This window comes from Ursus arctos, unplaced genomic scaffold (genome assembly GCF_023065955.2).
Source record: "Ursus arctos isolate Adak ecotype North America unplaced genomic scaffold, UrsArc2.0 scaffold_16, whole genome shotgun sequence".
Classification (NCBI taxonomy): domain Eukaryota; kingdom Metazoa; phylum Chordata; class Mammalia; order Carnivora; family Ursidae; genus Ursus; species Ursus arctos.
In genome coordinates, this window is record NW_026622830.1 from 54984217 (window position 1) to 55011629 (window position 27413).

Sequence of the window (27413 nt, forward strand, 5' to 3'; positions counted from 1 at the left end):
GGCCCATCAGGAGCTGGGTCGGTGAGGTTCGGGGTGGACTCTTTCTGCTGGCCACTCCTGGGATCCTCCTTCCCTGGGCAGCCTCAGGCCTTGTTGCCGGGGCGCCTGACTCCAGCTGTGGGCAAGCACTGGCAGGGACTCTTAAATGGAAGCTCCTGGGCAACTCACAGGTGTCCCTCTGTCCTTAGCTACACCCTGTCCTGCCAGCTGGAGTCCCGGTCCTAGCTGGTCAGTAGCACTCAAGAAGGAGAAGAACTGGCCGCAGTCAACCTCAGGGCTGAGCAAGTGTCCAGTGGCCCTGCAGGGATTCCTCAGCAGCTGGGGATTTGCGGTGCATCCGCCCCATGTGCTCCACATCCCTTCCTCCCATCTATTTAGTTATTTGACGGGGGGCAATATTTATTCTCTTAAATAGTAAGTGGTAAATTCAAATGTTATTATATTAAAGCCCTTTTTTCTTTTAGAGCCCGAGAGTGTGGTTTGTTCTTTTACTTCCTACAGTAACGTAGAAGATATAGACTCTCATATTCATTCCTGAACTAAGGAATCTTAAAGCGTCATCAGCTATTGTATGTGGGAGGAAGGAGAAGAGCCAGTCCTCCTCCCTAGCTACTGGAGGGTACCCCCAAATCCCCTTTACTCAGAGGACAGGTTCATTTCAGTACAATAAATTTGGGCAAACAGCAAAGGCAGCCCCTCAGAACTCCTGAGATTTAGAGGTTGAAGGTACTTCCACAGAAATAGCAACAACCACTGAAAGTGGGAGTCTTTAAGAGTCACACTCCCCAGAACTGCTTCCTGTCCAGGACAGGAGCCGCTTTTTTCCACTATAAAGGAAGGTGGACTATTTCCTGCTTCCTTTGTTGACGTGGTGTTCTTGTTTTGTTTTTGTTTTGACCCAGTATCGAGAACTTGTAGTTTTCTAGTTCAATCTCTGGAATTGCACCAGCACTAAGTGGGGAAAAACATGTAAAGAGATCAAATCCTGCATGTGGAAGGGACAAAGCCAGAGGAAGGTAATTTGCAAATAGTCTGAGGGCAGGCAGGACTTGCCATCCTCAGTCTCCCTCTAAGGGCTCCAGGTTCACCATTTACTGAGACTGGAATCCTTCTGGGATCCTTGTCAATGATCTCTGGATTCCTATTCCTGCTTGTTTTGTGTATGGGAAAAAGACGGGAGGTGTACTTTAAGGCCACAGCTAAGCCTGGTTTATTCACATCTATGCTGACCTATGAGCTAGGATTTTCAGCATTCCTGCATTTCCTTACGCAGTTCTTTTTAAGGCAGAAATTCCCTCAAGGCCCCCGCATCTTGGTCAGATACATGGTAGCCACTTTTCCCTGGCTCGGACCTGATGGATCAGGGACTGGTTCTCTTGTGACAGGATAATTGTCCATATCCTTGACCAGAAAAACCCCTCTCTCCTTGCAGGTCAAGGTGATTTTAAGTCCATGTTGTTCTGAAGTCCATGGTCTCAAACAGTCACCAGTTTACACATCCGGTCTCAGTTCACACGCTTACACTGGCTTGTCCGAAATTGCTAACTGAGGTTGACTCCTTAGATCCTGGAGACCCTGAGATAGCTCTGCTCTTTTCAGCAGTCTTGTGCTTAGATTATGTCATGGGGTGTATGAACTTCTCCAGTCAGGAGCTTTGAAAGATGATGAATGAGAGGGGAGGATTCAGGGGGTTTCATCAAGGAAATGCCACCAAAGAGATGACCAGAGTAATCAAATGGCAATAAATACAGTCTTATCAATAATTACTTTTTTTAATGTTTTTTTTTTTTTTATTATGTTAGTCACCATACAGTACATCCCTGGTTTCTGATGTAAAGTCTGATGACTCATTAGTTGCGTATAACACCCAGTGCACCATGCAATACGTGCCCTCCTTTTACCCATCACCGGTCTATCCCATTCCCCCAACCCCCTCCCCTCTGAAGCCCTCAACTTGTTTCTCAGAGTCCATAGTCTCTCATGCTTCATTCCCCCTTCTGTTTACCCCCTTTCTTTATCCCTTTCTTCTCCTACCAATCTTCCTAGTTCTTATGTTCCATAGATGAGAGAAACCATATGATAATTGTCTTTCTCTGCTTGACTTATTTCCCTTAGCATTATCTCCTTCAGTGCTGTCCATGTTGCAGCAAATGTTGAGAAATCATTCTTTTTGATAGCTGAGTAGTATTCCATTGTATATATGGACATCTGCTTAATCCAGTCATCTGTTGAAGGGCATCTCGGCTCCTTCCACGATTTAGCTATTGTGGACATTGCTGCTATGAACATTGGGGTGCATGTGGCCCTTCTCTTCATTATGTCTGTATCTTTGAGTGTTTACCCTGTTTAGATGGATTATTTCACATAAATTAGATTCCACTTAGCTAGAAAGCCAAAAGCTCTGTTTTTCACTCCCTTCCTGCTCCTCTCTTTTGCCTTCATTCATACACCAAGGAGGATGGGACATCAGCAGCTCACCTTGCCTCTTAATCACATCCATACCCTCTTGCCCCATGTCCACATCAATCAGAGCTCCCTGAGTAATTTCTGAGCAGCACCATCGGTGTCCTGACAGTTACTCCATGTCCCCCAGACCCCCTGGAGTGCCCATTGGAGGACCTTTCCAGTGACAAGGCAGAGAAAGGGGTCCCATCTCTCCCCCAGGTAAGCTTGACTTCGTCCAAAATAGAAACCTTGCTTCATTTCTTTGTTTTGGGGCCCCTGACTCAACCACTGGTTCCCATCAGGTTTCTTAGAGAGAACAAAAGACTTGTACCAGCAGTGTTTAGGATGATGCCATCCTCATAGTGTTTTGCATTTTTTTAATTGCAGATGAATTCAACAGGAAATAAAAGCATTCCATTTTTTTATAATCACTCATTGAGAAATAATCTACGTGATGAAAAAGGTGGGGCTTTCTTGTCTGCTTTGGTCTGGAGAGCCACCCTGATTCTGGGTTCTTGCTAGGAATGAAGGTTGAGTGTGTAGTGGGAGAAACCAACTGTCCAGTAAAGAACTATGACCATGTTCTACAGGCCCCAGAACAACTAGGTCATTTAGGTTGTGTGGTTTATGTGTGAGGGCTAAGGGGTGTCTATGTGGTGTCAATGTAAATGTGATTGTATTGAGTATGTGTGTGTTTCCTCAGGAGGTATTTCCCATTTACACAGAACAATGCAATGTCAACTTTGCAAAATAATCTCCTCACCACTGAACACTTCACATACAATCCCGAATTCCTCCATCACCACAACTGTGCCTGGAAGTTTGTTGAATGTTCCCTTCCTCAGATGGAGATAGAGCAGAAAAGACTGTCCCAGGTCTTGACCTCCTAAGGAGGAAAGTCAAAGTGTGGACCTAGGCCTGTATCCCCGTTGCTGATGCTCTGTGCTACTGATCTGCACTTATCACTCAGCTACGGGATCGTTAGTCACAGAGCAGGGGGGTTTCAGCATCCGTGTACACTCCCAAAGTACTGAAGTGTACACATGTCCCAAACACTGACCACGTTATAAGGTGGCCTCAATGGTCACATAACCCAGAACAACTATAGATGGATTTAACAGCCAGCTCTGGCATAGTCATTAGAGTGAAACTCACATAGAAAGTCCACATGCTCCTGGTCAGTCCACTGATTCTGAGAGCTAAGAGGCCCCATGTAGGACAGTGCAGGCCAACAGCTGTCATAGCTGAGGTCATTGCTTGTACATGGCCCAGAGCAGTTAAGAATCAGGACGATAATTTAATGTAATTTATGACATCACCATACCATGAGAAATGCTCAAATCCTGTAAGTCCATACCCAAGGTACAGTGGCAAATAGGAATTTAAAGTAAAACTTGGCTTTTAGCTTGGTGCCCATCACCCTTGTTGCAAATCTCCTAAACAGCTGGGTTAGGGAGTGTCAGTGTTCACTCCATGCCTCCTTTACTTTCCCCATTGTGCAATCTTGGCACCCTTGTCACAGATCATTTATCTATGTACGTGTGAGTTTATTTGGGGGCTCTCTGCTCTGTTCCACTGGTCTATCGGCCTGTTTTTATACTAGTACCATTCTGTTTGATTACCGTAGCTTTGTAATATGCTTTAAAGTCAGGAAGTGTGGGGACTCCATCTTTGTTCTTCATTCTCAAGATTGTTTTGGTTATTAGGGGTCCTTTGTGGTTCCATAAATATTTTAGGGTTTGTTTGTTTGTTTCTATGCAGTGACATTGGGATTTCTGTAGGTCGCTTCCTCTAGGACCTGGTGGTTGACCTTACTGTTTAGTGTCCCAGAGTCTTAAGTTGTGCCTGTCATGTGTGCATGAGCCCAGAAATGCCTATACATGAATGATCAGATCAGGCCAGCAAACTACAACCAAGAAACAACCAGCGGAGGGCAAGTGACCTCTTTTTCATCTTTGGATTCTAGAACTGTGCTCTCCAGGGTGCTAGCCTCTAGCCACATGTGTCTGCTTATAATTAATTTTACACCAACATTCAGCGAATTAAAATAACACCACATTGCTCACTCACACTAGCTACATTTCAAATGTGCGCATACTAATTTGAATCTCAGGTGGTAAGTTTGGAGGTAAGAGCTGCAATGTGCCTGTAGAACTGAGAGTGTGAAAGCTGATTCATTCAGCATCTCTGTCTCATTCGAAGGTTTGTAACTGTGATCAATTCTTGTTGAAGGGCTCTGACTCCACCAAGTATAGAGAACTTCTGAGAACCCACAGGAAATATCAGGTTGATGCCGTATGACCCACACAGCCTCAACTAGAGGAGGAGGAAAGGGTGAGCCCCTCTAATTGATGTGTTTCTATATATCATATTTGTGTTTCTATAGATTTTCTTGTGGAGAGCATTCAAGATTCCAGTAGTGAGGAGGATGACTCTCCAGGTAGGGAACAACACTCAGGTAGGAAGCAATGCAAGAGGGTTCCGGGTACAGTTGGGTTGCACCTGCTGCTCTGGAGACTGAGGAAGGTGGATAGGAAAGCAGAAGGGGTAGGGAAATATATGTACAAGTCTAATTTGTTCATTTCATATTTTAATGACATATTAGTAAGAGGAATGGAGTCCATAGGCATCAGGTGTGCTGTGTTTGCAATCATTTTTGCTTTCCTATTTAAAAATTCTTTCCCATGGGGGCGCCTGGGTGGCACAGCGGTTAAGCGTCTGCCTTCGGCTCAGGGCGTGATCCCGGCGTTATGGGATCGAGCCCCACATCAGGCTGCTCTGCTATGAGCCTGCTTCTTCCTCTCCCACTCCCCCTGCTTGTGTTCCCTCTCTCGCTGGCTGTCTCTATCTCTGTCGAATAAATAAATAAAATCTTTAAAAAAAAAAAAATTCTTTCCCCTGAAACCTGTACTTCCTTCTCTTTCCCACTGCCAGATGTCAAAGCTTAGGTTCTGTTTCATTAGCACCTCTTGGGATTTTGGTATCTTTCTTGTTATTAACCTTGATGGATGTAATCCTGTGCGACCCAACAGACACTTGAATCTGGATACAAAGTTCTAGCATGAGCCAGGAGGTAGATGAGAGGTCAACTCTCTCCCTTTTAACGTACAGGACTAGTAACATTATGTTCCTGTCCTGTTTGCTCCTCCTTAAAGGCCACTTCCATAGCTAGGTGAGTTGAAGAATCGTTCCTCTGAAATTATGCATATGCTCCAATGTCCTTTAGCTCATCCCAGCCTCCATACCTCACCCAAGTCTGAACTGTGAATGTGCTTCCGTCTGAAAGAGGCCCATGTGCAGCTGCCCTGGAGACCCTCCATGGCCGGCAGGGATTCTAGAGGACTGTATGAGGAGCTGCTGGGCCTATTTCACACACCAGCTTTTACAGCCCTGCTGACCTGGTCACCTGGCATTGACCACAGGACACGACCTCTCTCTGGGCAGCAGGGCAGGGAGTCAGTGCTCCTCTCAGAACCCACTGCCTCAGCCACACATTGGCCCTGCCCCCCACACCTTGGTCATGCCTACCCCAGGCCTGCCCAAAGCCCACCCTCCCAGTCCTTCCAAGGTTCAGGGCAAACTGTGGCAGGTACTGTGTGTTTATGTGATCGCATCAGCTGTAGAGCCCCTGTTGCCCCACGTATAGACTAAGGGAATTTAGACAAGTTAGCTTACTTCTGATTTCATGTTCATGCTCTCTAGGGGGCTAGGAAACCTATGGGATTTTTTGAGAACGATCTTCAAGTAACTGCAATTACCCCAGGCCCAGGACAGGTAGTATGTGGAACTCATTGCCATTCTGTCCCATAGGGCCCAACAAAACCCCAGTCCCATTACAGGTGCCCCCTGGGTTTGGATGGATTGGTTAATTGATCAATTGATTGATGAGGGAGGGTGGCAGTGTACCCATGATCATTCCTCCGGTGTCCCCATATTTTAAAATAACATGGCTGGTAGAGGCTGACACGGAGAAGGACGATGAACACTAAATAGTGGAGAGAAGTGGAAGGGGAGTACTGAGTCATGAGTACTGAGGAAGGCAACATCACACACAGAAATGCATGCGGATAGTGACTGCCTTCTTGTAAGGACAAGATGACACAGGAGTTCATTCATGGTCACAGTTATGAAATTTGAAGGCTGGAAAAAATATGTTGCAGATCACAGAGACCCATTCCCTCATTGCAGAGGTGAAGACAGAGTCATCCCCAGGTCGGCCTTTATCCTGCCAGGAGCAGTGGGTCCAAGTTCTCACCCCAACCCTGACTGTCCCCGTCCTTTCCCAAGGCTTCCTCCTCCCCACTCCTACAATTATCCATGCACAGGATTACATGCAGGGAGCAAAACTGTGCATGCAATTTATTTCCTCTTTCCTCTCTTTTCACTTTGTTTTTGCTATCTATAAGCTCCTCTTTGTAGCTCTTCCCCCATTCCCTCTTTATAATTCTCATCCTGTAGTATGTGGTCTCATACAGGCACTTAAGGTCCTTGGATCAATGTCTATAAAACCTCCTGCAGCCTACCTCATTCACATTCTTAGTGTTGCTCTGGCCCCTTACGCTGGGTCTGTACCACGGACTCCTGCTGCGCAGCCCTGAATGGCCCCAGCCAGGAGCTGGGCTGGGAGTCGGAAGGGTCCCTGCTGGAGGGGCCCCGGGAATTCTGGATCTGCTCTCAGCATCCTCCACTTAATGGTTACCTGCCCTGGGCGGCTCTGGTTATGCCTGATTCTTGTCTTCCTTTCAGCTGTGAACAAATTTTTTTGTAATGGACTCAAAAGAAGGAAAAGACAAAGCAAATTGGGGCAAAGAAGAACAGGAAGAGGAAATGTGAGTGCAGGGCACTTGGGATGAAAATGGTAAAGCAAACGAGTGCACATGTTCTCCGTTGCTTCCCTAACTTCCTTGTTGGCACCGCAGGAAAACCAACCAAACACTGGGGTGACCGCTGATGCATGCGGCCACAAAAGCGGAGACAGGGTGGTGGTAATAGTACATACAGGCAACATAACTACCTTCCAAGGACGCTGCCACACTCTTTCTGAGCTAATTATGTGTAATCGTTGTGCCTAGACTATACATGGAGTAGATGATTTTATTCATGTAACCTAATAAGTTAGATATTATTCTTAAGTCCTTCTATAGGAGGCTGCCAGGGTCCTGGAGATGCTCTGTGTGTCACATTGGTGTTGGCAACAGATGCATTTATATTACAGGAAACCATAAAGCTAGACATTTAAGATTCGGGGACTTTACAATATGTAAAGTAAACATCAATTAAAAAACAAACGTAAAACTATTTTTTTCTACAAAACAAACTCAGGCACAGATCGTTTCCTCTGATTTCTACAAAGTGTTTTAGAAGTGATGCCACTCTCCGACATCCTCTTCCAGAGAACATATGCAGAGGGAACACACCTACACTGCTTTCATCAGATCAGGAGAATTTGGATGCCACCTAGCAATAGACATCACAGTAAAGGGAAATCACAGGTTAACTCTTCTGAATGTAGATGTCAAGATCCAAAACCAAACATCAGCGGTCTATAAATCCACAGAGTTTTTATAAAGGAATGAAACTGGGATTTCATGGAGTGATTTCCATTGGTTGATGTGAACAGGATTACTGGGTGTTTGGGTGCTGCCTGGGACAGTGGTGAGAAGGGACAATGCCATTGGGTTGGTGGAATGAACATTTGGTGGCAGAGGGAAGAAACTCTCTCCCTGCAACTGCAAGGTCTAGAGAAGGGTGAGGAGTCTACAGAGACTTCAGAGTTTGGGGAGCGGGAAGTGCACACTCAGAGTGTAGGCTCTGCCTGCTCAGGCTATTGCTCAGATCAGTGGTCAGAAGAGAGTGGAGGACATGTCAGCTTCATCTATTAAACCAGCAAAGCACCAGTCCATCAGGTCACTTTCCTCATTAGCTAGTGGTTCATCCAGGGTTGGTTCTTGAAGGCCAAGCTGATTCATTAGAGAGGAGTTATATGTGCAAGTTGGCTTGGAAAATCCTGGGCTCTGGGCCACATAGGAGTCAAGCAGAGCACTGGTCACACCGTCGGTCTGCCTTGAGGCAGCTGATGTGTGATGATGTGGGAGGAGGAGGGATTTTCCCCCTGACCTGTTAAAGGGACTTCCTTTCAGGAAAATATCATAGCTTTTGGGTCAGAGATTGAAATGTTTGGGTGGAGGCATGTGCCCTTCTCTTGGCTCCAGCACCTTCTATGTCCTGGCAGCAACTTTGGGGCAGGAAAATTTGGGGAATGGAGGGAGGGTAGCCCTTGGTTCAGAAGTCCAGCACATGATCTGGAGGACTCAGGGAAGGCGGTGGGGGTTGTTCAGGGATCTCTGTCCCCAAGGAAACAACTACTTTCCTATCTCAGATCTGTCATCAGCCTTGTGACTCCAGGCGTCATTTAAAATCTCTACAATTTAGAGCCATGAATCACAAAACAGGGGTCACAGCACCTACCCTGCATAACCCATGAGGATGATGGGGGATGACAGGAAATGATGACAGATACTCTCCATGAGCTGTAAAGCATCATGCCCATGTGAGGGCTGAAATGTCACCTTGCACCCTCCCCTGCCCTGTATCCGTTCGAGTTTCCTCTCCGGAGGCAGCCACTCCTGTATTCCTTGCTTATTCTTGCAGACAGTTAATGCTGGAACACTTACACAGCACTTACGCAGCACCGGTCATTTTCTCCAGGTGATGTCTGGACTGTCTTATATTAAGCTTCGTAAGGGAATACTAGTAAATAGGCCTCATGCCGCAGAACAGGGAACCAGGGACAAAGGGGTTAAGTAACTTTCCCAGGTACATGTGTCTTCTAGCATGAGTTGATACCAGCCACCAGACACCAGCTCTCATGCTCTCTCTCTCTCTCCGTCCCTGTGCTGTGCTGCCTTTCTACATTGTCTCATCCTCATAAAATCACAGCCCCATCACAGATCATAATACCCCTCTTTGCTCATAGAACAGAAGTGCAGCATAGGAATGAATGAATGTGCTCCCAGGGTCTTCTCTCAGCTGCATATCAACAGTTCTATTTTCAGTATGTTTTCTAGGATTGTGGCTCAGGTTATAAAAAGAAAAATCATAAGGGATTCAAACACGGGATTCACAATATAACTATTTGTGTTTAAGAAGATCTGCTGGCTGTCCACTGTTCTGCTGGCTGTGCCCACAGTGGTTCAGCCACATTGAAATGGGCATCTGACCAAACAACATGGTAGGGCCACAAATATCACCCCCACTAACTACTCCATTGAAGGTGGCATGGGAGTAAAATCAGTAATTAGATTCAAGAAGAAGGACTGTAGTTTGTACAAAAGACACTGGATGTTGGAAAGGAAGGAGTGAGCAGGGAAGGTGCATACTCAAGGGCCAGTGTGGCTACTTCCTGCTCTCAGCCATGCCTTCCGTAGTGGCTGCTCTGAGGGTGGGTCAGATAGTCAGGGAGACACTGGAGGTGTGTAGATTTCATCCACTAAGCCACAAAAGTCCAGCCTGGCAGACCCCTCTCCTAGTTAATGAACTGCTCATCATCCAAGTTTGGTCAGTTGAAGACGAAGCTAGTTCTTTGGGCAACTGTCACGTGGGCAGTTGGTTTAGAATGTCCTGGGTTCTGAGCCAGTTGGGAGGCAAGCAGACTACTGGTCATTCAGGGTGATCACCTGACCACCAGGGAGTCTCACTGAAAGGCAGCAGATAGAATCAAGTGCTGGGGGCAAGTGAGGGGAGATGGAGACATGCTCAGATCCCCCCACTCCATCAGGGGTTGTTCTTCATTTGGAGGAAAGACAATGTATTTTGAGTCAGGGATTGAAACACAGAGCCAGGAGTTGGGTCAGGATTTGAGCCATCCTCTTGGTGCAGGCACCTCCTTGACATACCAGGTGTCTGCCTGCAGAAACCTTGGGGCAAGAGGATATGAGCAAGGGAGTGAGGAAAGGGCTCAATTCAGGTGTCCAGGACCTGATCTCGTATTCAGGTGATCAGGGATCTCTATCTCCAGGGAACCGTCTGTATCCCCTGACTCAGAACCATCATTCAGTTGCAGTTGAGCTGCAACTCTGAGAAAGTCACTTAATCTCTAAATTTCAGTACCTGCACCATGAAATATGGATCTCAGCCCCTACTCCTCCCACCCTGTGAGCATCACAAGAAATGACTTTTCACTATTGGAAGTTGAATATTGAAGCCTCCAATTGTTGAGGGGTCTGTTTCTCTTCATTTTTGTCAGTTTGTTTTATATATTTTGGAGTTCTCTTGTAAAACGTTTATAATCTCGAAGGATGGGCCCTTTTGTCATTATAAAATGTCCTTTTTTTTTCTAGAAGAAAAATGTCATAAAAGTTTGTCTTATATTATCAAAGCCAGTCTCGTTCTCTTTTGGTTACTACTTGCTTAGCATTTATTTTCCTTTTATTTTCAACCTCTCTGTCTTAGACTTAAAGCGTGACTCCCTCATAGGCAGCAAATAGAGATTATAGGGTTTTTTTAAACCCATTCTGCCAATATCTGCCTCTGAATTGGAGTATATAATCCATGAATATTTAATTACTAATCAGCTAGCATTGGTATCTGTTTTTTGTTTTGGTTTGGTTTTTTGGCTGTATATGTCATCTCTTTTCTAATAGTCCTCCATTACCGGTTTTTTATGTTATGTTCTAGCGTACCGAATACATTTCCATGGTGCTTCTTTTGCTATATATTCTGGGTTATGTTCTTAGTAGCTTCCCTCAGATTATAATTAACACCTTAAATTATAACATTCTAATTGGATTAATACCAGATTAATTTCCATGGCATATAGAAACTACCTTCATGTAGATTCAATGCACACCCTCCCCTTATTGCCATGGTCATACAAATTATATCTTTATACACTGTGTGCTCGTCAGCATGTTTATAATATTGACTTCAGGTGGTGCCTTTTAAATCAGGAGAAAATAATACATTGTTTACAATTATACACATCTTACATACTTTTATATTTTTTATTTAAATTCATTAGCCAACATATACATACTTATATATTTACACTTTCTTGTATATTAACCTATGCAACTCTTTATTTCTTCATGTAGAATTAAGTTACTCTGTTGTCTTTTCATTTCAGCTTGAAGGGCCCTTAGTATTTCTTTGTAGGCCTTGTGAAAGCAGTGGGTTCTCTCAAATGCTATCTGGGAATGTCTCAACGTCTCCTTTATTACTGAAAGACATCTGCTAGATGCAGAGCTCTTGGCTGACAGTTTCTGTCTGTTGGCACTTTTCATGTCATCCCACTGCCTTCTGGCCTCTGGTTTCTGATGAAAATTAGCCATAAAATTGAGGAGCCTTTGTGAATGATTAGTTGCTTTCCTGATTTTCTCTTTGTCTTTGGCCTTGAACAATTTTATTATGAGGTGGGTTTATCCTGCTTGGACTTTTTTGAACTTCTTGAATATTTTTATTAATGTTTCTCATGAAATTTGGTGAGATTTTGGCTATTGTTACTTCACATATCTTCACTGTCCCTCTCTTTTATTTATTTTATCTTTTACTTATTTTATATTTCATTCCCTGTCTTTTCTTTTTCTGGGGACTTTTCTTTGTGCATATGTTGGCATGCTTATTGTATTATACAGGTCCGCGAGGCTCTGCTATTTTTTTCTCCCATCCATATTTTTTAACTCACTGTTCATCAGACTGGATCTCTATTAATCTATCTTCAAATTTTTGTCTTTTTCCTGCTCAAATCTGTTGTTCAGCTTTGTTGTGGCTTTGTGTCTCCCCAAATTATACATTAAAGTTGTACCCCACAGTACCTGTGAAAGTATCCTTATTTGGAAATAAGGTCTTTGCAGATATAATCAAGATAAGGTTACACTGGATTAGAGTGTGCCCTGATTGAATGGCTGCTGTCCTTATAAGAGCAGGGAGGTTTGGACACACAGACACAGAGGGGAGAAAGCCACCATGTGATGACAGAGGCAGGGTTTAGAGTGATGCAGATGCAATCCAAGGAAAGCCATGAATTTCCAGAAACTACCAAAAGATAGCAAGGGGCAAGGAAAGATAGTTCTCTAGCTCTTTCAATAGGAAACAGAGCCTAAGTTATAGCTTGACTTCAGATTTCCAGCCTTCAGACGTGTGAAAGAGTAAATTTCTATTGTTTTAGCCCATGTAGAGTGTAGTAATTTCTTACAGCGGTCCTAGGAAGTGAATACAAGCCCCTTTAGTGACATTTTCAGTTGTTACTATACTTTTCAACTCCAGAATATCTGTTTCTCTTTTATAATTCACATCTTTTTTATTGTTATTCTCTACTTGGAGAGATATAAGTCTCATACTATGTTTTAGTTCTTTAAATATCATTTCCCTTAATTCTTTACATATACTTAAAAGAGCTGATACAAAGTATCTGTCTCGTAAGTCCAGTGTCTGGACTTTGCTTAGGGACAGTGTGTATTCATTGCTTTTTTCTCCTTGTATATCAGCTTATGTGTGGGGGACAGCCCAAGAGCACCTCCAACATCCGTCCCTCTAGAAAGACTAACTGAACTCAGTATATAGCCATCCTGATAGCTGTGATTTATTACAGTGAAAGCACACTAAGCAAAATAAGCAAAGGGAAAGGTGCATGGGAGGTTCAGAGAAAACCAGCCACAAGCTTTCAAGAGAACTGCTCCAGTGGCATCACAAAGGTACACTTCATTCCTCCAGCAATAAAGTGTGAAACATCTTCCAGGAAAGCTCATTAGAGACTTTGTACTCAGAGGTTTTTAGTGGGAACTGGTCATTTAGGCACCCTCTGCCTCGCACATACCTGAATTTCAGAGTTCTATCAGCAAAGATATGTGCTGCATAAACCGCAGGGTTTGCACCAACAGTCTAGGCACAGCAAGCCACACTTACCAGAGAATGGTGGGGACCCTCTTGATTCCAAGTTCCCAGACTTCAGACAGGGTCAGTCTGACAAGCAGGCCTGTCATAGGAAAGCACACTTGGCCCTGGTATGCCAACTTTTTTCTGCACAGTCAGACTTCTGGTTTCCCTGCAGGTATCTTGTTACTGGGGAGGGGGACTGTAAATTGGTTATTTAAAATAATATCATATGACAACTCTAGAAATCGGATTCTCACTCTTCCCTAGGATTTGTTGGCTTTGCTATTTTTTGTCATTGCTTTCTCATTAGTGACTTTAATGAACTAATTCTCCAAAGTCTGTATTCTTTGTCACGTGTGACCACTGTAGTCCCTGCTCAGCTCTATGGCGGTCAGCTATTGGCCGGAGAGAGATCTCACGAACAGCCTAGAACTAAGTCATTCAGTCTTTGTCGAAGGGCTTCGTGAGCATGTTGAATCGTATCTTCAAAATTCAGCTGGTAGCTGAAAACCTTCATTGTTGCTTGTGCAGAACATCCAGGTCAGGCAGGGGGAGAGCTAAGGGCCTTCTAGGGTCTCTCCTGGGTATGCTTACAGTGTTCTAGATTCGTAAGAATAAGTCAGAACTTTTCAGATCCCCTCATGGAAATCTCATTTTTTGGTGGTCCTTGTAAGCTTTCTATTACTCTATTGTTTGCTCCAACTAATATCTATCACTTTAACCAACCAACCACAAGTTAAGCAACTGCCTATAATTTCTTTTTTGACAATTATGCTGGGAAAAGGCTTTTTGTTCTGGGCAAGCTCCAAGTGAGATTAAACACAAACAGTCAAACAAGTAGGGTCTTGCAGACATCCCTCAGACCCATTAGTGGTAATTCTCTAGAAATGAGGTTTTGAGGGAGCTCCGGACCCATTCTGTTCTCTCCAGTGGCTGCCGCATTGCTGTCTTTCACTGTGAACATGGGCTTTAGTTTTCTGAACTACTCTGCAGCCACAGGGCAGGGGATGGGACTAGGCCATGTTAAAACAGCACAAAACTCATGGTTCTGACTGAGACTCACCTGTTTTTTTTCCTCCCTCTTCCACCAGTATCAACATTCCCTCTACTGCTGCAAGTTTGAGTTTATTTCCAGAGTTCTTAAGATGTTGGTGGCAATTTTTGCCAGTTTCCTCATTGATTTTTTTTTGAGGAGAGAATTTTTGGAGGTCTTTAAGCTGCCATTTGCACTAAAGTCACTCACCACATCATACTCATACTCAAGCCACAGTCCATGACTGATTATCCTCAGGTGTTTGCAGGAATCACAGTTCAACGTAAACTGTGTCTCAGAGAGACTCCTCATGCAGTTGTGTGCACACTGTTAGGTCACAGACATGAAACTCAACTTCAAAATAGAGCGTCACTTTAAAAGGAATTAAATTTTAAAAAAATAAAAGAATTTTCTTAAACTCGTATACTGAATAATATGACGTGGCACCTCTGGATAATAGTGACCAACCAGATCCTCAGGTTGAATTTAGGTCATTAAACAGGGCTTTGTTGTTATATTCTTCCTCCAACTTAAAAAAAACTAAAGCTTATCATATGCACAATTTTGTAATGGTAGAGTTTGGATATTTAATATATGTATGATTTCTTGAACTTGTAAATTTACTTAATTCATCTTCACAGTCATAGAGAAAGTTATTTGGGAATAAAATCAATTATCTTTGGTCATGTATATTTTACTTATCTTGATAAGGCTTGTACTATATAGAAAGAAAACATGAAGATATACAGAGATTCCAAGATATGGTGTAAAACTGCCTATCATTCTAAATCCACACTGTATCTTTAAAATATATGTACAGGCACCGGGGGGGCTCAGTCGTTAAGCGTCTGCCTTCAGCTCAGGTCATTATCCCAGGGGCCTGGGATCGAGCCCCGCATCGGGCTCCCTGCTTGGCGGGAGGCCTGCTTCTTCCTCTCCCACTCCTCCTGCTTGTGTTCCCTCTCTCGCTGTCTCTCTCTCTGTCAAATAAATAAAATCTTTAAAAAAAAATTAAAAAAATACATGTAAAATTGCTCCAAATTGCCCAAGGCCTCGCTAGAGCAGTCAAGAGGAAGTAGCTGATTTTCATCATCCTGTTTGCCTGGAGACCACTCCAGACACGTACATCACACTGACGTGTGTGCAGCAGACGGTTTGGGAAGGACTCGGCTTCTCGCTGGGCCTCATGTCACAGTGGAAGTCTGAGCCTCACGACAGCATTACTGTGGCTTTGAGTTGACCGCACTGAGCTGTGTCTAGGCAGCATGCGGTTTGCTTGGTTGGTTACGAGTTGTCTGTTGACTGCGAAACAGCTCCAGTCACATTGACCTCCCATCGCCTCGTCCTCAAACTTTCCTCATCGCCTCCTGATTCCATCCATACGATGTTCTTTCTGCAGGCATCACCTCCTCCTCCACTGCCCACTCCAGCCACTACCCAGGCTGCACCCCAAGTTACCCTGAATGCATTCCTCAGATAGGGGTTCAGTCAGCCCCTCTTCCAGAGAACCTCCCAAAATCTCCCTGACTAGAGCTGTGCCCAGGTCATCTTTTTCAGGGATCTCCTATTAGTTGAACTTTTTATTGTGTGGTTATTTTATGTATATCTTCCCAAGAATAATTAGGATCCATGGAGGGAGAGAATGTGAAGTTCTTACCAGTAATCCTGCACTTACCTCCTTGCACCTGGTGAACGGGACAGAGATTCTCCAGAGACAGTGCAGTGAGGACAACACGTTGCAGTGGGGAGGGTGCAGGATCTGAATCTGCATGGTCTGCACCATGCCTCGCTCTGCCATTCACACCACATGACACACAGCAGGATCAAAAAACATTTCTAGGAGACGTCTCCTCATGTCGAAAACAGGACTAACAGTCATTCCTCAAGGGGGCATTTGTGAGGAGAGAGAAAAGTTGTATTCATGTAAGATCTTGGGATGTATCTGTCATGCTACCCTTCACTAAATGTTGGTTGGTGGCCTACTGACAGCCTAGTCTCACATTACTGGGTCATGTCCTCTGAGCAAATCATGATCACTCAGAGAGGCATGCGCCTCTCTGCAGCTCTGAGATCCTTGTCTTGTCACAGCTGTCTCTCTCCATTGTCACAGTCAACCCCAGTCATCCTATGTTATGGGCATTATTTTCTCAGTTCTTTCTTTTGTGTCTGACATTTTGTCTTTTTCCCTGCCACTTTTTCTTAAAACATGGGTGGCTACAGCTGGATGTCTCTCCTGGAGTCTAGAGGATGTAGGATACATAGTAGCACTGCGGTGTCACTGCCCTCCCGGCCAGGTTGACCACGGTCTCTCAGGGTTTTTCCAAAGACCCACCCTCAGGGGTCTTCCACATGTCCTAAGCAGTCAATGCATTTGTTCATTTAGTCCAAACTTGTAAAATAAGTTTGGTCACCTCTGCATGCAGCCTACCTGCAAAGGAGTTAAGTGACTTGTCCAAATTGAGGCAAAAAAGCATGGTTAATCCTATAGTCACGGAAGACATGGGATGAGTCATCAAGACAATTTCCTAGAGAAAAGAACTCACACATGAATCCTTAGAGGTCACTTCTTACATCGATCTATTCAATGAACACATCATTCTAAATATACTCAGTTTTCCGTTGAATAGGACTTTTCACAACTAACTGAAGCAGCATGCATCACCAGAATACCAGAGGAAGCTAAGTGCGGGGGCTTCAGAGGGTCACAGTTTTGAGGACAGCATTCATCCTGTGCCAAAGTCCAATGACGCACTGCGAGCCCAGTGCGAGACACAGCACCTCTCTGTCCAGGAGACCCCGACACTGAGATTCCCGAGACGGTGTAGACTGTGCCCAGGGCCCTGAAATGGAAAGAGACACAGGGATGGTGAGTCTGAGGTCATATGATGTCTATAAGAAGGAAGTGGCAGGGCCTCCCCTGATCCACTGTCAACAAATCACCTGAGCAGAGAGTGAGAGGAGTGGGGAGGAAAGAGGACGAGGCTGTGATGGAAAGACCCTTCGAGTTCTGCTTCCCGCGGGGCCCAAAGTTGATTTTACCTACTGGCCCCACTCAAAGGGAGGACAGGGAAGTCATGCAGATCCTTCCCCTCCCCTTGATGGCCTCCCACAGCTGATGTACCCCAGGGGTTTGTGGCAAGGCAGGCCCACAACTCCTCCTGCTGTGTTAGGGCCAGATGTACATACAGAAGGGGACCTTGGAGAGTGAGTTGCATGCCCATCCACCTGTCCACTATCCCCTCCTCCCAGAGTGGGGTCTCTTCACTGCCCAGGAGCCTCCTCTTAAGACTGCAGCCTCTTCCACAGCCTTGTACTCAGTGAAGTGACCTCCACAGCTTCTTCCTCCATTGTAGATCACTGTAGAGGGGGATCCAGAGGGAACCCAACCTCAGAGAGAACTTGTTCCAGATTCAGAACAGCAGAAGGGGCCCCTGGGTAGCGCAGTCGTTAAGCGTCTGCCTTCGGCTCAGGGCGTGATCCCGGCGTTCCGGGATCGAGTCCCACATTGGGCTCCTCTGCTGGGAGCCTGCTTCTTCCTCTCCCACTCCCCCTGCTTGTGTTCCCTCTCTCACTGCCTATCTCTCTGTCAAATAAATAAATAAAATCTTAAAAAAAAAAAAAAAAAAAAAAGAACAGCAGAAGGACCAAAGACCATGACAGATCAGCCAAGACCAACCCACTTTCCACTGTGGCAGTCAGGGGGATCCCCTTCACCTCATCCTGTGTTGCTCTCTCTCCATCATTCCTGATTGGGGGACAAAATAGGGAAGGCCTCAAGGAGAGGGAGAGAGCGCTAAGCACATCTTGTGGGTGCTCCACTCTGAGGAATGGGAGGGACCACCCAGCCCTCTTTGGCACACGCCAGTTAACCTCTGCCTGATACTGGACCCAAGGGTTGATTGGGTCTGTTGTTTGGGTGTACACATATGGTATCAGGAAATTGGAGGGAAGCAGAACTTTCAAGGGAAGAAGAGGGACTCTGCATTTTTTTCCCAGAGCAAAGCTGGTTCCAGTCACTAACATAATAATCCACACCAATACTTCCAGTGCAGGACTGAGTGATCTGACCAAAAGCTCCAGAAATTGTGGACAGCTGGGTCAGCAAACCATACCCAGGATCTTAGAAATGGGGGTGCATCAACCACACAGTATCAGAGAACCAGAGGAGAAAGGACGGCCCCCATTACACTACTCCAGAACTCAGCAGCAGCCACTTGCCCACAAAATGACAGCAATAACTCTGGACAGTGAGAAGGTACAGACAGCCAACAGGTTTTTATCTCACTTCCCTGTGGGCCTTGAGGACAATGTAGGCATCAAGCTGCTGTCCCACACTAAGCAGTAATAATCAGCCTCTTTTCCAGGCTGAAGCCCAGAGATCAAGAAGCCTGGCTGCCTGACCTGGAGCCCAGGAAGCTCTTCTGAGAGGCAATTGCAAATCTGGGGGTCAGGAGTTTGGCAACAAAGCCCAGGTGTTGCTGAAGCTGAGCTGCTCCCCTAGTGCACGTGTTGGTGGCCATCTCTCCTTGGCCCTTGGACACTGAGGGTGGCTGAGTCAACCCCACCTGGACCACAGACCCTGGCATGGGGGAGGGACAAGTAGAACAGTGAGTTGGGTGAATGAGGGAGTGGACCAGAGCTGAATGAGGGGCCCCCCACAAATCTTCCACCCAGAAAAGTTCAGCTCTCATCTGTGCAGAAAGTGAGGAGCACAATGAGAGGGGCACAGGTCGTGTATAGATGCTCAAGAGCTCTGCTCCCTGAGATTCCAGAAAGGGGCAACCCTAAGTCCCTCTTATTCTCTCCCTAGGCACCATGGGGAGATGGGCTCCTGCATTCATATATGTCCCTGCTCCTTGACACTCAGCCCTGGGTACCATCTCTAGCAGAATGATGCCCCCCACAAATGTCCATGTTCTAATCCTTGGAATCTGCCCGCATGTTGCCTTACATGGGGAAGGGGAATTAAAGTTGCAGATGGAATTAGGTTGCCAATCAGCTCACATTAAAATCAGGAGATGATCCTGGATTATCCAAGTGGTCACAAGGTCATTAAAAGTGGAAGTGCAGCAGAAGAGTCCACTAGGATGTGGGGCAGTCAGTCAGCTATTGCTGGCATTAGAGGTGGAAGGGGCAACTAAGCAGGGAGTGTAGACAACCTCTAGAAGCTAGAAAAAGCCAGGAACCAGATTCTCTCCCAGCGCCTCCAAAAAGGAACACCCTACAGACGTATTTATTTTAGTCCAGTGAGGCCCATATGAGACTCTAACCTGCAGAAGTGTAAGACACTATATTTATGAGGTTTGAAGGCAATACATTTGTGGTAATTGGTTACAGCAATGGGAAACTGATACAGTAATTCCCAAGTCAATGGACTGAAGAAGAAGAATCTTGATCATTTCAGCAGATACAGAAAAAGCACTTAGGACAATTCAACATACATTCAAGATTTTAAAAACTCTCAGCAAAATAAGAATTAAGAAAGACTTTGTCAACTTGATGAAGGACACTTACAGTTTATAGTTAACATAATAGTGATGGAAGATAAAATTATTTCCTCTGAATTCAACACGACACAGGAGTTGGTGACTATCATAACAAATACTAGGGTCATCTACTGATTTCATTTCCTTTGGATGTATCCCTAGATATGTGATTACTGGATCATATGGTGGTTCTATTTGCAATTATCTGAGGAAACTCAGTACTGTTTTCCATAATGGCTGTACCATTTTACATTCTCACTAACAGTATATGAATGTTCAAATTTCCATTTTCTTACCAACATATATATAAACCATCCTAACAGGTGACATGATATTGTCCTTTGATTTGGATTTCTCTGATGATTAATGATGCTGAGCTGCTTTTCATATGTCTGTCAGCCATTTGTATTTCTTCATTGGAAAAATGTCTATTGAAATATTTAGCCCATTTTTATGTTGGGTGAAACACTTTCTTAAAAGATTCATTTATTTTGAGAGAGCGAGAGAAAGCACAAGAGGAGGGAGGGTCAGAGGGAGAAGCAGACTCTGCTGAGCAGGGAGCCTGATGTGGGACTTGATTCCAAGACTCCGGGATCATCACCTGAGCAGAAAGCAGATGCTTAACCAACTGAGTTATTCAGGCGCCCCTGGATTAAACACTTTTATTTTAATGATTAGTAGCAGTTTCTTATATATTTTGGATATTAGCCTCTTTTTTATTTTTTAAAGATTTTATTTTTTAGAGAGAGAGTGAGCAAGTAGTAGGTGGGGCAGAGGACAAGGTAGAGAATCTCAAGCAGAATCCAAAATGAGTATGGAGCCCAAAGCAGGGCTTGAACTCATAACCCTGAGATCATGCCCTAAGCTGAAATCAAGAGTTGGATGCTTAATCAGCTGAGCCACCCAGGGCCCCTAGTCTCTTTTCTGATACAAGGTTTGCAATTGGATTCTCCCATTCTATAGACTGCCTTTTCATTCTGTTGATTGTTAAAGAGACTATCCTTTCCTCATTGTGTACTCTTGGCACCCTCATCAAAGATCATTTATCCATGTATGTGTGAATTTATTTGGGGGCTCTCTCTTCTGTTCCATTGCTCTATCTACCTGCTTTTTTTAAAAAAAAATTAATGTATAGTATATGTTTCAGAGGTGAAGTTTAGTGATTCATCAGTTGCATATAATACCCAGTGCTCATTACATCACGTGCCCTCCTTAATGCCCATCACCCTGTTACCCCATCCGCCCATCCAACTCCCCTTCCGCAACCCTCAGGTTGTTTCCCAGAGTCAAGAGTCTCATAAGGTTTGTCTTTCTCTGATTTCTTACCCTTCAGTTTGCAAAGAGCAATGGACAGATGATCTAAGCAGAAGATCAACAATCAACAAGATCTCACTCTTTGCATCAAAAAACAAGGGCTTTGGATGACACACTGGACCAGATGGACTTTAGAGATATATTCAGAGCACTTCATCCTAAAGGAGCAGAATGCACATTCTTCTCAAGTGCACATGGAACATTCTCCAGAATAGATCACATACTGGGTCACAAATCAGGTCTCAACAGGTACCAAAAGACTGGGATGGTTCCCTACATATTTTCAGACCACAATAATGTAAAACTTTTTTTTTTTTTTAAGATTTTATTTATTTATTCGACAGAGACAGAGACAGCCAGCGAGAGAGGGAACACAAGCAGGGGGAGTGGGAGAGGAAGAAGCAGGCTCATAGTGGAGGAGCCTGATGTGGGGCTCGATCCCATAACGCCGGGATCACGTCCTGAGCCGAAGGCAGACGCTTAACAGCTGTGCCACCCAGGTGTCCCCACAATGCTGTAAAACTTAAAGTCAACCATAAGAAAAAATTTGGAAGACCACAAATACATGGAGCTTAAAGAACATCTTTTTTTTTTTAAGATTTTATTTATTTATTCGACAGAGACAGAGACAGCCAGCGAGAGAGGGAACACAACCAGGGGGAGTGGGAGAGGAAGAAGCAGGCTCATAGCGGAGGAGCCTGATGTGGGGCTCGATCCCATAACGCCGGGATCACGCCCTGAGCCGAAGGCAGATGCTTAACCGCTGTGCCACCCAGGCGCCCCAGCTTAAAGAACATCTTACTGAAGAATGAAGGCGCCAAGCAGAAAATTAAAGAATTAAAAAAAAAAATGGAAGCAAATGAAAATGAAAACACGACAGTTCAGAACCTTTGGAATGCAGCAAAGGTAGTCCTAAGAGGGAAGTATATAGCAATACCAATCTTTCTCAAGAAACAAGAAAATTCTCAAATACACATCCTAACCTTACTCCTAAAGGAGATGGGGAAAAAACCCAGCAAATAAAGCCTAAAGCCAGCAGGAGAAGAGAAATAACAAAGATTAGAACAGAAATCAATGATATAGAAATCAAAAGAACAGTAGAACAGATCAACAAAACTAGGAGCTCATGCTTTGAAAGAATAAGATTGATAAACCCTAGCCAGACTTATCCAAAAGAAAAGAGAAAGGACTCAAAATCACAAATGAAAGAGGAGAGATCACAACCAACACTGAAGAAATACAAACAATTATAAGAACATATTATGAGCAATTATGTGCCAACAAACTTGGCAATCTGGAAGAAATGGATGCATTCCCAGAAACATATAAACTACCAAAACTGAAACAGGAAGAAATAGAAAACCTGAACAGACCCATAATCAGCAAAGAAATTGAAGCAGTAATTAAGAATCTCCCAACAAACAAGAGTCCAGGACCAAATGGCCTACCAGCGGAAACCAAACATATAAAGAAGCATTAATAACTTATTCTCCTGAAGCTGTTTCAAAAAATAGAAATGGAAGGAAAACTTCCAAACTCTTTCTATGAGGCCAGCACTACATTGATCCCCAAACCAAAGACCCCACCAAAAAGGAGAATTACAGACCAATATTCCTGATGAACATCGATGCAAAAATTCTCACCAAGATACTAGCTAATAGGATCCAACAGTACATTAAAAGGATAATTCACTGTGACCATTTAGGATTTGTTCCTGGGCTGCAAGGATGGTTCAACATCTGCAAATCAATCAATGTGATACACCACATTAATAAAAGAAAGGTCAAGAACCATATGATCCTCTCAATTGATGCAGAAAAAGCATTTAAGAAAATACAAAATCTTTTCTTGATAAAAACTCTCTGCTGTGTAGGGATAGAGGGAACATGCCTCAGCATCATAAAAGCCACATATGAAAAACCCATGGCAAATATCATCCTCAATGGTGAAAATCTGAGAGCTTTTCCCGTAAGGTCAGGAACATGACAAGGCTGTCCACTCTCACTGCTGTTGTTCCACATAGTACTGGAAGTCCTCGCCTCAGCAATCAGACAACAGAAAGAAAAGACATCCAAACTGGCAAAGAAGAAGTCAAACAAGGTACTCTATGGAGAAAGTCCCAAAGACTCCACCCAAAAATTGCTAGGACTCATACAGGAATTCAGCAAAGTGGCAGGATATGAAATCAGTGCACAGAAGTCAGTTGCATTTTGATACACTAAGAATGAGGCAGATGAAAGAGAAGGCATCGATCCCATTTACAGTTGCCCAAAAAACCCATTAAATTACCTAGGAATAAACAGAACCAAAGAGGTAAATGGTCTGTACTCTGAAAATTATAGAACCTTATGAAAGAAATCGAGGAAGACACAAAGAAATGGAAAAACATTCCATGCTCATGGATTGGAAGAACAAATATTGTTAAAATGTCTATGTTACCCAAAGCAATCTACACATTCAACACAATCCCTATCAAAATACCATCAGCATTTTCCATAGACCCAGAGCAAACAATCCTAAAACTTGTATGGAACCAGAAAAGACCCCAAATAGCAAAAGTAATATTGCAAAAGAAATCCAAAGCTGGAGGCATCATGATTCCAGACTTCAAGCTATATTACAAAGCTGTAATCATCAAGACAGTATGGTACCGGCACAAAAACAGACACATAGATCAATGGAACAGAACAGAGAATCCAGAAGTGGACCCTCGACTCTATGGTCAATTTATCTTCCACAAAGCAGGACTGAATACCCAATGGAAAAAAGACGCTCTCTTCAACAAATGGTGTTGGGAAAATTGGACAGCTACATGCAAAAGAATGAAACTTGACCACTCTCTCACACCATACACAAAGATAAACTCCAAATGGATGAAAGACCTAAGTGTGAGACAGGAATCCATCAGAATCCTAGAGGAGAGCATAGGCAGCAACCTCTAGGACAGCAACCTTTTTCATGACACATCTCCAAAGGCAAGGGAAACAAAAGAAAAAATGAACTTGTGGGACTTCATCAAGATAAAAAGCTTCTGCACAGCCAAGGAAACAGTCAAAAAAACTAAGAGGCAGCCCACGGAATGGGAGAAGATATCTGCAAATGTCTTAATCAGATAAAGGGCTAATATCCAAAATCTATAAAGAACTTCTCAAATTCAACACCCAAAGAATAAATAATCCAAGCAAGAAATGAGCAGAAGACACGAATAGACATTCTCCAAAGAAAACATACAAATGGACAACAGACACATGAAAAATGTTAAATATCACTTGGGAAATACAAATCAAAATCATAATGAGATACCACCTCATTAACAAGTCAGGAAATGACAGATGTTGGCAAGGATGAGGAGAAAGGGGAACCCTCTTGCCCTGTTGGCGGGAATGGAAACTGGTACCTAATTCTGGAGAAGAATTTGGAGGTTCCTCAAAAAGTTAAAAACAGAACTTCCCTATGACCCAGCAATTGCACTACTAGGTATTTATCCCAAAGATACAAATATAGTGACCCGAAGGGGCACCTGCATCCCAATGTTTATAGCAGCAATGTCCACACCAGCCAAACTATGGAAAGAGCCCAGATGTCCATTGACAGATGAATGGATAAAGAAGATGTGGTATATATGGAATGGAATGTATATACGTGGTATGTATAATGGAATACTACTCAGCCATCAAAACAATGAAATCTTGCCATTTGCAATGATGTAGATGGAACTGGTGGGATTACGCTAAGCAAAATAAATTAATCAGAGAAAGACAATTATCATATGATCTCATGCATACGTGGAATTAAAGAAACAAAATAGAGGATCATGGGGAAGAGAGGAAAAATACAACAAGATGAGAGAGAGGGAGACAGGCCATAAGAGGCTCTTAATCATAGGAAACAAACTGAGGGTTGCTGGAGGGGAGGTGGTGGGGGATGGGGTAACCGGGTGCTGGGCATTAAGGAGGGCACGTGATGTAATGAGCACTGTGTATTATATGAGACTGATGAATCACTGGCCTCTACCTCTGAAACAAATAATACACTATATGTTAATTAATTGGATTTAAATAAAAAAATAAAGAGCACCCTTGCATAAAAATAAACAGACAGACAGAAAGTAGACCAGTGATTACCTGGTGACGGGACGGTTGGGGGAGGGAAGGATTGTAAGGGCATCAGGGAATTTTTTGAGAATGATGACTATGTTCATTATCATGGGTATATACATGTGTCAAAACTCATCAAATTGGGTTTGTTTAAAAAAGTCTTCCCCTATGGACTCTGGGAAACAAACTGAGGGTTTCAGAGGGGAGGGGGGTGGGGGATTGGGCTAGGCCGGGGCTGGGTATTAAGGAGGGCACGTATTGCATGGAGCACTGGGTGTTATAGGCAAACAATGAATCATGGAACACTACATCAAAAACTAATGATGTACTGTATGGGGAATAACATAACATAATAAAAAATTTTTAAAAAATTTTCCCCTAGAGCTGATAAGGGGGTGTGGTACCTGGCCCATTTGGTACTCCTATTCTGGAAAATTCTACTCCTTACCTGGCATTCTTAGAGAGGTATTCCACCAAGGCTTCCAAATTGTCTTTCTGTAAAAATATTTTTTCATTATTTATTGATTTAAGAGAGAGAGCGCGAGCACGAGCAGGGCCAGAGGGAGAGGGAAAAGCAGACTCTGCTGAGCAGGGAGCCTGATGTGCAACTTGACTCCAGGCACCTGGGATCATGATCTGAGCTGAAGGCAGACGCTTAACTGACTGAGCCACCCAGGGGCCCCCAAATTATCTTTTGTAAACAGAATGGAATGGAGTAAGTATGTACTTTGATCTGCCTTCTGCTGTAGGCCTGCCAACTCCGGAACCTAGAGTCAACCTCTGTCCCCAGCAGACGAGGAAAATGAAAGGCAATGGGCTGCTCCAAGGTCACTTTCAGGTCATGGCCAACCCAGTGGTTTGTCCTCCCACATGCCAACTGTGGGCCTGTGCTCAGGTCACTGGGACACCTGGCTTCCTAAACCCTTCATAGATGTCCATTGTTTTTCTGGTACGTGTTTTCCCTGTGAGGCTGGATTGAGACCATTTTCTCTGTCGTTCAGAGTTTATAAGGACGCTCTTGGAAACCGGTCTCAGTTTCAGGGCAATGGTATTCCATCCTTCCATTGTATCCCCAGGTCACAACTCTTTCGTCCTCCTGAGCCGCTTTGGTCATTGGTGCCTTTATCCCAACTCTTTACGTGGCCAGCCTCACCCCTCTGGAGACCTCATGAACCCAGACTCTGCACAGGCAGTCTGAGGATCAGGCTGACATACCTGTGCTTGGCCGGGGTAATAAATGCCTTCATTATCCCGGACCACCCAGCTAATATTTTATCTTCAATATGAATGCCTCACTCCACAAAGGCCCTGTTGTTCTCACCCTTAGGCTGTGGCAAAGCCTGACCATAATCTCCCTGTTCCTAAAGGACTCACAGGGCTCAGGTTCAAACTTTTGTGAGCACTTGCAAAATCCTTTGGGAAATCAGTGTAGTTTATAGCAGTGTCTTATGCCACACCTCTCAGGCTCATCTGCCCCACTTAGTGGATTTCCAAGTGAGCCCGTGCACCACACACAGAGTGGCCCCTAGCACCTGCCTCTGCCCACGTGTCAGGGCTGACTCAGGAGCTCAGGCTCCTACCTTACCTCCTTTCAGCCTCGGCCACCCCTCTTGAAAGGACTATGTGCTCTGCACACATCGCAGAGATACGGGAGGGCACAGGAAGGAAACCCACTGAACTAAAGAAGCTCATAAACTATTGACCTCCTTCCATCCTGCCTCCATATACCCCGGAAGAGAAGAGCAGGAGAGGCCTGCCGATGTGGACAAAGACCTGCCCTGGCTGTTTATCTTCCTGACAATAAAAAGGCCTCCTCATTGTAGCCAAACTGTTGCTGAAAATTCTGTTTTCACTGGTGAAACAGATAACTTTTGTCGAATGGCCCGCTGGCTCCTTGTTCTCAGTGTGGTCCGTGGACAAGCAGCCTCGGCATCTGCTGGGAGTATGTTGGAAATGCAGAGTCTCAGGTCCCTCCCAGTGTTACTGAATCAGAATCTGTATTTTCATGAGATCCTCAGGGGATCCGGGCCTAAGATGATGTCTCAAAAAACCACTGTTGAATGTTCCCCAAAGAGAAAGCTAATCAGCACCTTGGTATACCAAATGGGGAAGGCATGGTTGTTTCCTGGGCCTTTTTGGCAGTTTCTAGCATTCTAGAATTCCATA

At 44.3% G+C, this 27413-nt stretch overlaps 1 protein-coding gene and 1 long non-coding RNA gene across 3 annotated transcripts in view; both read left to right on the forward strand.

Moving 5' to 3' along the window:
- LOC125281949 (ral guanine nucleotide dissociation stimulator-like) overlaps positions 1-27413 on the forward strand; it is a 476760-nt gene that overhangs the window by 85365 nt on the left and 363982 nt on the right. The gene's annotated exons all lie outside the window — the stretch shown is intronic.
- LOC130543871 (uncharacterized) lies at positions 3-27073 on the forward strand. Its single transcript, XR_008959571.1, has 2 exons — positions 3-2664; positions 4832-27073. It is a non-coding gene; the product is annotated as an uncharacterized LOC130543871 (long non-coding RNA).